At 53.4% G+C, this 12,500-nt stretch overlaps 1 protein-coding gene across 10 annotated transcripts in view; it reads left to right on the top strand.

The window, feature by feature from the left end:
- Window positions 1-12,500, top strand: part of nfixa (nuclear factor I/Xa) — a 113,357-nt gene that overhangs the window by 45,619 nt on the left and 55,238 nt on the right. The gene's annotated exons all lie outside the window — the stretch shown is intronic.

Genomic DNA, 12,500 nt, shown 5'->3' with positions numbered 1-12,500 from the left:
GCTTTCATCTGCCTCCAAAGAGCCGCGGCTCCGTCCAGCCCGGGGCCCAGGGCTGCTCCTCCTCTCTGCTTAGCGCTCATTTACCCCTATTTACTCTGGTATTGGCTGTTAGAGAGGTGTGTGTGTGTGTGTGCCTGCGTGTTACCTCATTGGCACTTTGGCCATCGTTGTGCCTCGAGCGCTCGTGTGTGCGTGCGCTCGTCGGCGGTCTCGCCATCTTTGTGCCCTGAATGAGCAGGCATGCTCGTTTTGTTTGTTTTGGTTTGGGTTCACTTTTTGTTTCATATTTATTTTCTTCTTGACGTCTCTCTAAACACACTTGTGTTTTGTCTCTCTCAAACATCAGGCCTCATTGTTGGCCTGACAGAGGTAGAGCTCCCCCGCTCTCCTTTTGTTTATGTCAGAGAGAGAGAGAGAGAGAGAGAGAGAGAGAGAGAGAGAGAGTGAGAGAGAGATAGAAAGCAAAGGGGGCTGCCATGGCGATTGTTCTGGGTTGGCAGAGCCACAGCCCCTTTGGTGTGGGAAGATGTCTCGCGTTGTGTGAACGGCGGCGGAGCGAGCGGCAAAAGCTGCCGCGGGGAAACTGGGCCTCGCTCAGCAGCCAGCCAGATCTCTCTCTCTCTCTATGTCTCTCTCTATGTCTCTCTCTATGTCTCTCTCTCTCTCTCTCTCTCTCTATGTCTCTCTCTCTCTCTATGTCTCTCTCTCTCTCTCTGTTTCTTTATTTCTCTCTGCCTTTCTCGCTCTCTCTGTCTGTCTGCAGCTCATACAAGCCTCTCTGTTGAGAAGACACAACAGCGTAGTGTAGTAGAACAGGCCACGACCACGCTGCCTGCCTTTTCACACTGCAGCCCCAATATAGCCCCCCCCTCCCCCATCCATCCTTTTGCAGTTTTGAAGCATCAGAGGCTGAACCAACAAACAAACAACCAAACAGATAAACATCACCAGGAACAAAGCGATTCACGCGGCGTGAGAGGACAGAGGACACGGCGCGTCATTTCTGAGTGTTTGTATCGCAGCACAGAGGGCGGGGTGGTGCCCGACGCAGAGATCGTTTTTGAGAAAGTGCTAGAAGCCTGCCAGAACACCTCTCCAGGTTGCTTGTGGCAACCAGGTTCCCGGGCTTACAGCTACAGTAGAATTAGATCTACAACCTGACCTCGGAATAATACTCTCATTAGCAATGCCAAGGTATGACATTTATATGTTTTTCTGAGGTCATTTAAATTTAAAGTTTATTTATGGTCCGAAAATACTCAAGAGCATTTTGTCTGTCCAATTTGACTGGTTTTAGTCATATTTTGGACTGTCTACACTTTTTGGACCCTAAGTATTATTATTAAAAGATGTTTCAAATGTGGTTCCAATTCCGAGCGCAGCACAGGAAATTTGAAGTCACTCAGAGGGAGGTGTGAAATGTGTTCCTGGTGCCATTTCTGCCATGACCTCTCCAGTCTTGAGCCGGATGGTGCCAGACACTCTATTCCTCTCTCTCTCTCCCTCCGCCTCCTCCTCGTCCTCCTCTTCTGCCTCTATTACAGTCAAAGAGAACGGCCCTCCGTCCAAAACTGACCACAGAAGGGATTCCCAAACCCCAACCCATTCGCGCACCCGTCCTCCCCGAGCCGTCGTGATTTATGAAGGAAACGCCGCGTCGTGTCTTTCGAGGTCGAGACCCACGCTGTCAGGTTCCCCCGGAGTTCCACTTGACGAACGAGCCCGGACGTGTTCGGACCCCCGACGTCCACCTTCGATGGATCCACCAGGCTCGTGCCGTTCAGGGTCTCTCCCATCTCGTCTCCCCCCCCATCTCCGGCCGTCGCTGTTCCCCCCCCCCCCGCCTCCCCCCCCCCCCCCCGCCCCGTGAAGATAATCTGTTGTTAATGACTTCCTGGATCGGGAGTGTCCCCGGCTCCCATGACATCACGAGGGGGGGACCGGAGCGGAGTCGGGTGATGTAAGCGTTTGGGTTTTATTGGGTTTTGATGAAATGAGAGAAAACGACAAGGGGGGGTGGGGGGGGGTGGGGGGGGGCGGGGGGGGGGGGAGGGAAGGGAGAGCGACGGGCGCCTGTGGGAACGCGGCCACGCCACGGCTAACCCTTCCCGCCGGTGCTCCCCCGCTCTCTCGGGAGACGGTGTCCTACGAGGGCCAACGGCGTCGCACAGAGGCGACCGCTGTCGCTAGGCAGCCCTGGAGAGAGAGAGACAGAGAGAGAGACACAGAGAGAGACAGAGAGAGAGACAGAGAGAGAGAGAGAGAGAGAGAGAGAGAGAGAGAGAGCTGCGGGGTCATAATGGAGAAGGGGAAAGGGAGACACCTCAACGTTGGAGAGAGAGTTTTCTCAGACTGTTCTTGGCTTGGGAAGAAAGTCTGGGCTTTTGGAGAGCGAACCGCGTCGGGCCGGCCAAAGCCCTGTCGTGCTACACGCGCACACACACACACACACACACAGAAACACAGACATAGACCAGGCCAAGACAAGTGAGGCTCCATTAATTCCACCGAGAGAACACGGCAGGCTCCAGAGAAAGATTAGAAATGGCTGGTCGTCGTGTCAGTGTGCTTGTTGTTGTGTTTGGGACCCAGATAAAATGACCAGTAGAGATTGGCACGCTGTGCTAGGCAATGAAGCGAAGCCTTTGTCCCCAAAAAACGGTTTTCTCTCCTCTTTGGTTTTTACATAACGATCATAAGCCTCGTTTTCTTTGTCTCAAAGTCTAGAAAAAAGCGTGCGCGCGAGAGAGAAAGAGAGAGAGAGAGAAAGAGAGAGCGTGATCGTTTTCTAGTCTACCCCCATCCCCATTTCTCTGTGTGAGGAGTTCTGGTGCTGGAGATGGATGGTGAACAGATTATTCCCGTGAAATCGGGACTCTGTAGTCGTGACAGAGGACAAACGAAAAGCAGTTTGTTCAGTTTGTCCGTTTTCCTCGTTCCTCTTCTCTGTCAGAGCCCTTCCTGGCTCTCCTCAGAAGACCCTTCAGTCTAAAAGGGGTAGAGAAGGGGGTGGGGGGGGGCATTGATTGAAAAAAGACAAGTGCACTCCCCGTCCTTGGATACGGTGTGTTTTGAGAACAGGATCCTGGTGATCCGTTCAGAAATGGCGGCTGATGTTTTTACGGGCCCTTGTTTCTGAAAATTCACGAAGGAAGAGAAGGATCTGATTTCGATGTCTTAAAAAAGGGCCGCACATGTTTTCGTCATTACTGATACCACTTCCCTCCTCAATGAATGTTATTCAGCCTAATAAAATATTTTGAATTATAGTCACCTTGTTAGCATTGTAATTTATATTTCCCCAAAGTTGTGGTCACGTCAATTACTTTGCTCTGGAAGAGAAATGGGTCTAAAGTTTCTAAATCATAGGTAAAAAATAAATTTAAAAAGGCCTATAATTTGTATTAATTATTATTAGTAATTAGGTATATTACGCGTAATGAAAATATGGATTTCTTAAATATTTTTCTTGATACTGTGAACATTTTAATATAATTGTAAATAATGTAATGAAAACGACTATGCTGTGGGCATGAAAGCCATTGTGTCATTCCAGCTAACAGAAAAAAAGATACATTTATTTGTGTAATTCTTGTTATTTACCTAGTGCCTACAATATTATGAACCAAAAAAAACGTCATTAGTTTAAGCAAATGAACAGTGGTTAAATATGTGGGCGGAGGCCTCCCTGAGCACACAGTGTTATAACCTGCCTCTCCTGCTACTGTTGAGTGGGTCTTTTGGGGTTTTTATTTGGAAACAGATTGAGGGAGAGAAAAAGAGTGTGGGGGGGAGGGAAGGGCTGGGATGAAACAGGGAAAAGTAAGAAGAAAGAAGTAATTGAGAAAAGAGAGAGAGGATTCCAAACCAGCGAGGTGGTTGTATTGTCTGTATTAATACTGTGTCTTCCCAGTGGCTGGTCTCTTTTCAGGCTTTTGTACCGGCGCCAAGCATGAAATGGGTCTGTCCCCAAAAACCATATACCCACACAGGAGGGTTCCCCCAACCTCAGAGAGCCAGGAGGAGGAGGGAGGCTGAGATCTGCTCCAGGCAAGGCCAGCCAGGGACAGATTTGATCCAGGGAACAAGGCCCCATCCCTGGGCTTTTCTCAGCGCGAGGCCTGGGCGGTTGGCGCCGCTAATGCTATTCACCATAGCTACGGTTAGCAAGATAATCATCTCGCGCCCAGACAAACTCTCACGGAATTGGACAGTTATAGCCTCGTGTTTAGTAAACATAAGAATGACAATATAATTTATTTTAAAAATGGTCTGCTTTTCTGGACAAATGTTTAAAATATTGTGGCCGAAGAATAGAAAACCGTTTTTTTTTTTTTTTTCAACCGTTTGAAAAAAGAAAGGATTTTTAAGTAGGCTAGTTTAAGGCGAGGAGGGATTGTGATGACGAATAATGGCGAGAAAAAAAAATACTAGTTGTGTCGGCGGTCGTTTTTGGCAACTCGCAATCGCTTTCTGTGGAAGATGCCAAGTGTTCACACACTGTCCCTGCCAACCCTCCTCCTTCTGATCCTCTCTTTCTTTTATTTTCTGTTCGTTCTTTCTTCCTCGTTCTCCTCTTCTTTTCTTCCTCTTTACGGTTGAAATGAATGCCCTCCTGAAGACTCATTAGCACCCCGGACTCCTGTTTTCAGTCCTTCAAAAATGTATTTGAACCGGTGGTCTGAAGCGTTTACGTTTTAAAAAGCCATTTCGAACAAAGTTCAGCCTTGTGCCTTCACTGTGACTACTTTGTTTTGAGCCTTGCCTTCGCTTTACTTTGGTCAAAATCGAGTTGTTTCTTTGTCCAATGTGTCCTTTTCATGGAAATATTAGTTTGTGTTTCTCTCTCTCTCTCTCTCTCTCTCTCTCTCTCTCTCTCTCTCTCTCTCTCTCTCTCTCTCTGTCTCTCTCTCTCTCTCTCTCTCTCTCTCTCTCTCTCTCTCTCTCTCTCTCTCTCTCTCTCTCTCTCTCTCTCTCTCTCTCTCTCTCTGTATGTTGCAAAACGAACAGTCGCAACCGCAAAGTAATCGTTGCTGTTTTAGAAGTTGAGAAAGCAGTCGAGAAAGGACTTCTCCTAACGACTACCATGCAGCTGATGCATCGGTGTCGGTTTCCTGCCGGAACCTTCCGTAGGTCTTTTTGTTCTCGCCAGGCCTTTGCGCTTCCCTCTCCTTGAAAGACATGAAAGACAACCTTCATAAGGGCATCGTTTGGTGTTCGTTACACCGTGAGAAGGAGAGCGGTTTATAGGAGGCGCAAGGGTGGGGTGGGGGGGGGGGGTGTGGAGGGGTGGAGGGGAGCTCGCTAGCCAGGAAGCACAACAGAATGCAGAGAATCACATTTGGCATGCGTCCGTGTAAGCGAGTAAGCTTCAAATCAGTTTGGACACAGATCTAGGACACTAGACGGGGAGAAGAAAGCAGGATGAAACAGGATAGGGAACGACATGGGACTGGAATGGATCGTCGGGGGAGGTGGGGGGTGGAGGGGGGGGGGGGGGGGGCGGCGTGAAAGGCAGAATATGCGTGTGCGTCTGTGTGCGAGCATGCACCGGTGAAGAAGGGGAGAGCAGTGCAAAGCAGAAGTACAAGGATTTGATTGGAAGGGGGGGGGGTGGGCGGTTGTCGAGTTGTCAAGTCGTCCACTCAATGACGATTAGAGAAGAAGAAGAAGAAGAAGAAGAAAAAAAAAAGCAGGGACGATAAATAAACGAGGAAGTAAAAAAGGGCCCGCGCTCGTCAAAAGGGCCCATTCATGTGCGAACAGGAGAGTCTCTCTTTTTCACCCCGGGAGAAAGGCCGCCACTGACGCTGTGGTGGGGGACGACGCTTGTTTAGATAACAGGATGAGTCTGGGGGGTTGGTGGCTCTGTGGTGTGTACGTATGAATGTTTAGTGTGTGGGTGGTGGTGGCGGTGGGGGGTGGTAATGGTGGTGGGGTGGGAGGGGGGTTGAGCAGGTGGGACGGGGACACAGACTAACCAGTAAGATGAGGGGCAGTGAGGGGTTGTTTAAATCTTTGTCGGCGAGAAGTTGTTTTGTGTGTTTTACGTGATTGGTGGTGGTGGTGGTGGTGGTGGTATGATGGGAGTCTGGTGTGCGAGACCAGACGAGGCGGTAGGGGGTCGCGTTTTCTTGGCAGGGTGTTCCCTCTTCCAGGCAGGCTCTTTTTTGTGGGGGGGGGGGGGGGGGCGCGGGGGAGGGGGGCAGGGGCGGAGGGGGGGGGGGGCATTGCCAGGGAAGGCTTTCTACCACAGTAGGGGTTGTTCTCCCTAACAGCATTGTGGGGCCTTCTTCATACATTCATTATGTGCTTTTGTTATTATTATTATTATTATCATTCTTCTTATTATTACTATTATCCTCACCTCGGAGAGAGAGTCCTGTCGAGGGAGAGTTCTAAGACGGCTCTTCAGAGAGCAGGAGCCTGTCCCCCGGGGGCCTCCGGGGTGGCAGGGACCCCGGCAGGGACAGGGCTCCAGCCCCGCCCGGCAGACGAGGCGGAGGGGCCCTGGCAGCCGGGACCCCGGGTGTAAACCAGGCGCTAATGCGCTGGTGTACCGCCGTGTCAACTTTTTAATTAAGGAGCCAGTATAGACGGATGGAGAGATTTGATATGGAAGTGGGGAAAGAGAGAGAGAGACAGACAGAGAGGGAGGGAGAGACAGAGAGAGGGAGGGAGAGACAGAGAGAGAGAGAAAGAGGGAGCACCGCTCCCGGTTTATTTTAAGATGTTTCACACCTTTTCCCTTCCTCGCGGTCGAACACTCAACACTAACGTGTTGGCTGTAAGTAAACTGATTTAAAACGACACAAAGACATCATTGAACCAAGTGTGTGGCATCTGTTCATACTATCTGCTTGCGAGCGTGTACTGTCCACCCCCACACGCAGTAGCAAGCAACATGCAGGATGTAGCAGTACAGCATCCCAGTCTTCCTATGGGTCTGTGGGCGAGCATCAATCAGTCTCACAGTGATTCCTAGTTTACTCAAAGTCCACACATATTTTGGCAATTTCCCCTTCCTCTGAATGAGTCTCCTACCTTATGCTATTGTGATCACACACACATAATTGATATATATATATATGTTGCCATGGCACCACACCCCCCCTCCCTTCCCCCCCTTCCCCAAATACACACACGCCTCCCTCCGCCATGCCCCTCCCCCCTAGCATCCACCGCCTGTTCCCCCCCACACATTCACCGGACCCAAATTCGGCTGCCTCCATAGCAACCGCGGCTCCCGGAATACCTTGGCTGGGCGGTATCCAAGGTGCCTCGGTGGGGGTGGGCGGGGGGGTTGGGGGGGGGTTGGCGGCGGGTGGCACGTAGCATGCCCACGATGGCGGCTTGTCGCCGGGGCTGGGTCCGGGCTGACCAAGCCTGCCAACCCCCACCACCACCCCCCCTCCCTGGACCTCCACACCCGGGTGACATACGCCTCCTGCAGGCCCCGGCTGGTCGGTAGGACGAGGGGGGAAACTTCTCACCAGCGTGCATATTGATGTGGCATGGCTGGGCGCCCAGCTCTGCCTCCCACACGGGGAGAAGGGAGAACGAGATCGACAGGGGCAGAGGGAAATAAAGAGAGAGGGATGGAGAGAGAGAGAGAGAGAGAGAGAGAGAGAGAAAGATGGAATCGAGTCGGTCCTAAATGTATAATATATGAGCCTCTATGTTTTGAACTGGGCCTCCCCGTAGCGTATGAATATTCAAGCGCATCGCGTTTGATTCTCGGCGTTCCTCTCCGTGGTGCGGAACCGTAGGGTTGGCGGGCGGGATCTCTGTTTGAGCAGGGAACCGGACTTGACCGGGTTGATGCTTTCCCCACCTGGACTAGCAACGGGACAGCAGGGATCCTGGAGAGTGATGGTTTAGCAGCAAGTGTGCTTCAGTGGGTGCTTCAGTGGGGGGTCTGTGGGTGTGTTTCGGTGGGGGGGAGGTCACGTGTCGTGGCATTTCAACCGGGGGCTGGGATCTCCCCTGGGGTGCTGCTCAGCTCAACAGAGAGCGAGTCAGTGGAAATGAAGGTGTGCTCATTTGCTCCAGTTTCCCACCTGTCATTTCCATTTCCCTTCAAAACACCGCAGAGCGCTGCGAGCCCTGGTGTTGGTAGCGGTCGGAGGACCGCGCGTGTTTGTGTGTTGGTGTGTATCCGCGTTTGTCAGAGACATCAAAGGACCCCCCCCCCCCCTTCCCGCGCGCTCCAGAGTCCGTGGCCCCTCCCCACGCCGGAACATTCCCGACAATCCCACACTCTCGATCCCCACCTGATCCCCGGTTGACACCTGGAGCCCCCGGGCACCCCCACCCACACCCAGCTGATGCTGTTCCCAGGGTCAGAGGGCCCGGACAGGGCATCCCATGTGGCTCCCCTCCCTGGCCCGTCCCCCCCTCCAGCTGGGTCCCCCCTGCTGGGACAGCCAGGCCAGTGAGCAGCCAGAGTAAGACCTCGCTCGCCAACTAGACCCAGACTCACCAGCGAGTCAGTGTCCCGTCCTGGTCGCCCGAGGGACCAAGGAGCCCACACCAGTCAGCGTTCTAGACTTTTCTTAAGACCCGGTAGCGAACCTTCAGGAAAACAAGACGCTCTGCCCCTTACAGTTGGGTCTGTCTGTGGGGGGTCCACTATACAGCTCTCTCAACTTCCTACGCGACTGCAGCCCCGGGCAAACGTTCCCGTCCGCCCCCCCCCCCCCCCCCCCCCACCTCGCCACGGGGTCAAAGACCAACCTTTGATGAATCCCCGTGGCTTGGATTTCGAGATTCCCTCACGCGGGGGTTCGTGGGGAGGGACAACGTGTGGTCCGTAACGGAGCGGCGGTGGCGATGTGTCAGGCGACTGGGAGGGAAGACAGCCCCCGAGACAGGAGGGATGAGGGGGGTGGTGTGTGTGTGTGTGTGGTGGTGTGTGCGTGGTGGCGTGTGTGTGGTGGCGTGTGTGTGGGGGCGTGTGTGGGGTGGTCTTGCTGTGGGAGAAGGCGCTCTGTTCTGTAGTTCAATGAGGGACAAAGTTTGGTTTCTTGGCTCTCCCTTGACACCTCCCTCTCTTTCTCTCTTTCCGTCTTTCTTTTGCTTTCCCTCTTTCCCTCCCTTTTCTCTGTCCTCTCTCTCTCTCTCTTTGTCTCTTTCCCTCTGTCCTTCTCTCTCTCTGTATTTCTCTCTCCCTCCCTCTCTCTGCTCTCCTCCTTTTCCCATAACTGTGGTTACCCAAGGTGGCGCTTCATGTTCTAAATCAACACGAGGGTCATTTCTCAAAATCTGGACTTTGTTTGTGGCCGATATTCATCTGCGGTTTTGGACAGGGATACAGCTTGTTAATAAAACGAGGGGGATTTTTTTTTTCTTTCTTTTTATAAATAATGGCAAAGGGAAAAGTAGGAAGCCTTCTCCTTCTCTCCCTCCCCTCTTTCGTCAGATGAGGGTTGTGTGTGTTAGTTTCCATCTCCGTGCAGTGAACTGTTGTCCGGTCTGCTTTGAATAGCACAATCCCTGACCATCACCAAGAGGACTCCTCCGCATTTGCATTGTATGACGGATGAGACATGATGGTACTAATTGAAATCGGGGGTTTTCGTCTCTGTAATTACAGAGATTGTTGGCGCGAGATGAATTGCTGTTGGAACGCATAGTTGCGTTGAATTTGAGCGATCTTCCTTTCACTTCTCGCCCCAGGCTTTTGAATCTGGTATGTTTGAATGTTCGACGTTTCCCCCTGGCCTTCCTCTGCTCTCCCTCTCTCTCTCGCTCTCCCTCGATCTCCCTCGATCTCTCTCCCACTCTGGCTCAAACTGCCTTCCCATGCACAGAGGCGCTTTTGTCATGGGACCTCTCTCTCTTTCTCTCTCTCTCTTTCTCTCTCTCTCTCTCCTTCTCTCTCTCTCTCGCTCTTTCTCTCTCTCTCTTTCTCTCTCTCTCTCTCCCTCTCTCTCTCTCTCCCTCTCTCTTTCTCTCTCTCTCTTTCTCTCTCTCTCTCTCCCTCTCTCTCTCTCTCTCTCCCTCTCTCTCTCGCTCCCCCTCATTCTCTCTCTATTCCTCTTCCTCTTCCCACCATTTGTTTTCTGAGGGGTATGAAAAAAAAGAAAAGAAAGAAAGAACATGATTTCTTTTCCTTGCCCGGTGTCTGGGCCCAGTGTTTGTGTTTGGTTTGGTCGCTAACCGGCTGTGTCTTCCACACGCCCTGCAGCAAATGGAGCGGAAATCGTCCGCTGTGTTTGCACTCTCGCTATTCCTCTGGCGCTGGGCGGCCGTCCGCAAACAAGCCGGGGCCGCGTCCCTCCCTGTGGACCCCCCTTTCCCACTCTCCCCTCTTCCCCCCCCCCCACCCCCCCCTGATTGCCGGGTCCTGCGGGCGTGCCAGGGCCACCTCAGGAGGACCGGAGCCCTGGAGACGGGGGCCAGAGCCGCGGGGAGAGGAGCTCACAGCCGGCCGACCATTCCACGATCCTGTCCCGTCCGCCCCACAGGTGGGCGGCGGACGACAGAGCGGTCAGAGAGCCGCGCTCGCTCCCTTTCTTTGCCCCCGGGCCTGTCGGAGCGAGATCTCGAGATCGGCCCGCCGCTCGGGTCTCGTATGAGACCGGGGGCCAGAGGGAGGGGGGGGGGGGGGGGCGTGTGTCCTCAGACTCACCCTGCTCACAGCCAAACAGGACAGTGACTCGTGGCAGGAGGTGCTAACCGCCCCCCGTCTCCCCAACCCCATCCAGCCTAATCCCCCCCATCAGAGCAGCGATCAGATAGCTGACGTAAACCCCCCCCCCCCCCCCCCCCACTCCTCCCCCTTTAAGTACAGATAAGGGCGTCCGGGGGGTGGGGTGGTGCGAATCGGAGACCTGCTGGATCCGGTCGTCCTGCCGTGAGACGGGGGGCGCCCCCCCCCCCCTGCAGCGTCCGGGGGAGACGGGGCGTGCGGCGGTCGTTGTTGTTGTTGTTGACGCTTCCAAACTTTGCTGTTGTTGTTGTTGTAATTGCTGGGCTTAAAATGCCAGGTGGCGGATGTGTCTTGGTAATCCCCTGTCTAATTTTCAGGTCCAGGGGTGAAGCTGTTAATCCAAAACACACACACACACAAATACACACGCTCACCCACAAATACACGCTCACACACGGTGATACGCTCGCCCGCACACATGCACGTAGAGGGAGGGCATCGCAGTCGGCCACGCAAATACACGCGCGCGCACACACACTCCGACGCGCACACACGCGCTTCGACGCCTTCACACACACCCGCGCGCAAACGTAAACACACACAAACTCCAACACGGACACGCCGACCAACACACTTCCCGTGCTAAGACAAAGCCACGTCTGTCCCTGGGAAATGTGAAACCCTAACCCTGTGACGCTCCGCGCGTCTGTGTTCCCAACGGGCCGAGTGTCTGTGTGCGTCCTCGTGTTTATCCGCCACTTGAATCGACTATGTCTTCTTATTCCTTGCGCCAGTGAGGCAACACACCAACCACACCAAACAACACTAAGTTTGCGCATTCTCGCAGTGCCATCAATTTGACCTGTTGGGTCAAACCTAAACGCGACACGTGCCGACAGAAGCTGCACACTTATCCGACCCCTCCACTCGACACGCGCGCGCACACACACACACACACTTGTGGTCCGTTTATATGGCCTAAGCGTTGCTTCACTGCGGCGGCTGCTGCCGTATTATGGAGTTCTATAAAGGCCCACTTGAGATAGGAGGAAGTGTCGCCGTGGTGACGAGATAAGGAGGGCGCTCCACCCTCGTCCTCAGTTGAACCCCGGCGCTGCCCTACTGTGGTCTACCAGGCCTCTACTGGGCCTCTACTGTACTCTACCGGGCCTCTACTGTGGTCTAACAGGCCTCTACTGTACTCTACTGTGCTCTACTGGGCCTCTACTGTACTCTACCGGGCCTCTACTGTGGTCTACTGGATGTAGTTCAGCCTAACTGAGAGCCTGACTAACACGAGGACTCTTCTGAATCCTTGTCTTTCAACTTCTCTCTCTGTCTTTCCCTGCTCTCACTCCTTTGGTTGTTTCTCTCTCGCTCTTTGTCTCTATCTGTCTCTTATTTTCTTTCTATTTTGTATTCTCTCTCTCTCCTGCTCCCTGTCTCTCTCTCTCCTGCTCCCTCTCTCTCTCTCTCTCTCTCTCTCTCTCTCTCTCTCTCTCCCTCCATCTAGCAGGTGTGGCGGCCGTGTGTTTGAAGTGAGCAACATAGTTTATGGCTTCGAGGGGGAGGGAGGGAGCAGCCTTGCCCTGGGTGTGGGGTCACCTCAGGTGAACTTGCAGGGGGTGAGGCGGGGCCCTGGGGGGGGGGGGGAGGAGGCAGAAGGGGGAGGGGTGTGCTGACGTCGCAACAGCAGAGCTGTGCCGCGTAGAAAAAGAGAGAGGAGTTAGAGAGAGAGAGAGAGAGAGAGACAGAGAGAGAGAGAGAGAGAGAGACAGAGAGAGAGAGAGAGAGAGAGAGAGACAGAGAGAGAGACAGAGAGAGAGACAGAGAGAGAGAGAGAGAG

Source organism: Hypomesus nipponensis, chromosome 21, assembly GCF_054491055.1.
Source record: "Hypomesus nipponensis isolate SF chromosome 21, ASM5449105v1, whole genome shotgun sequence".
Lineage (NCBI taxonomy): Eukaryota > Metazoa > Chordata > Actinopteri > Osmeriformes > Osmeridae > Hypomesus > Hypomesus nipponensis.
The sequence above is the reverse complement of the archived record's forward strand: the minus strand, read 5'-3'. Positions and strand labels throughout refer to the sequence as shown.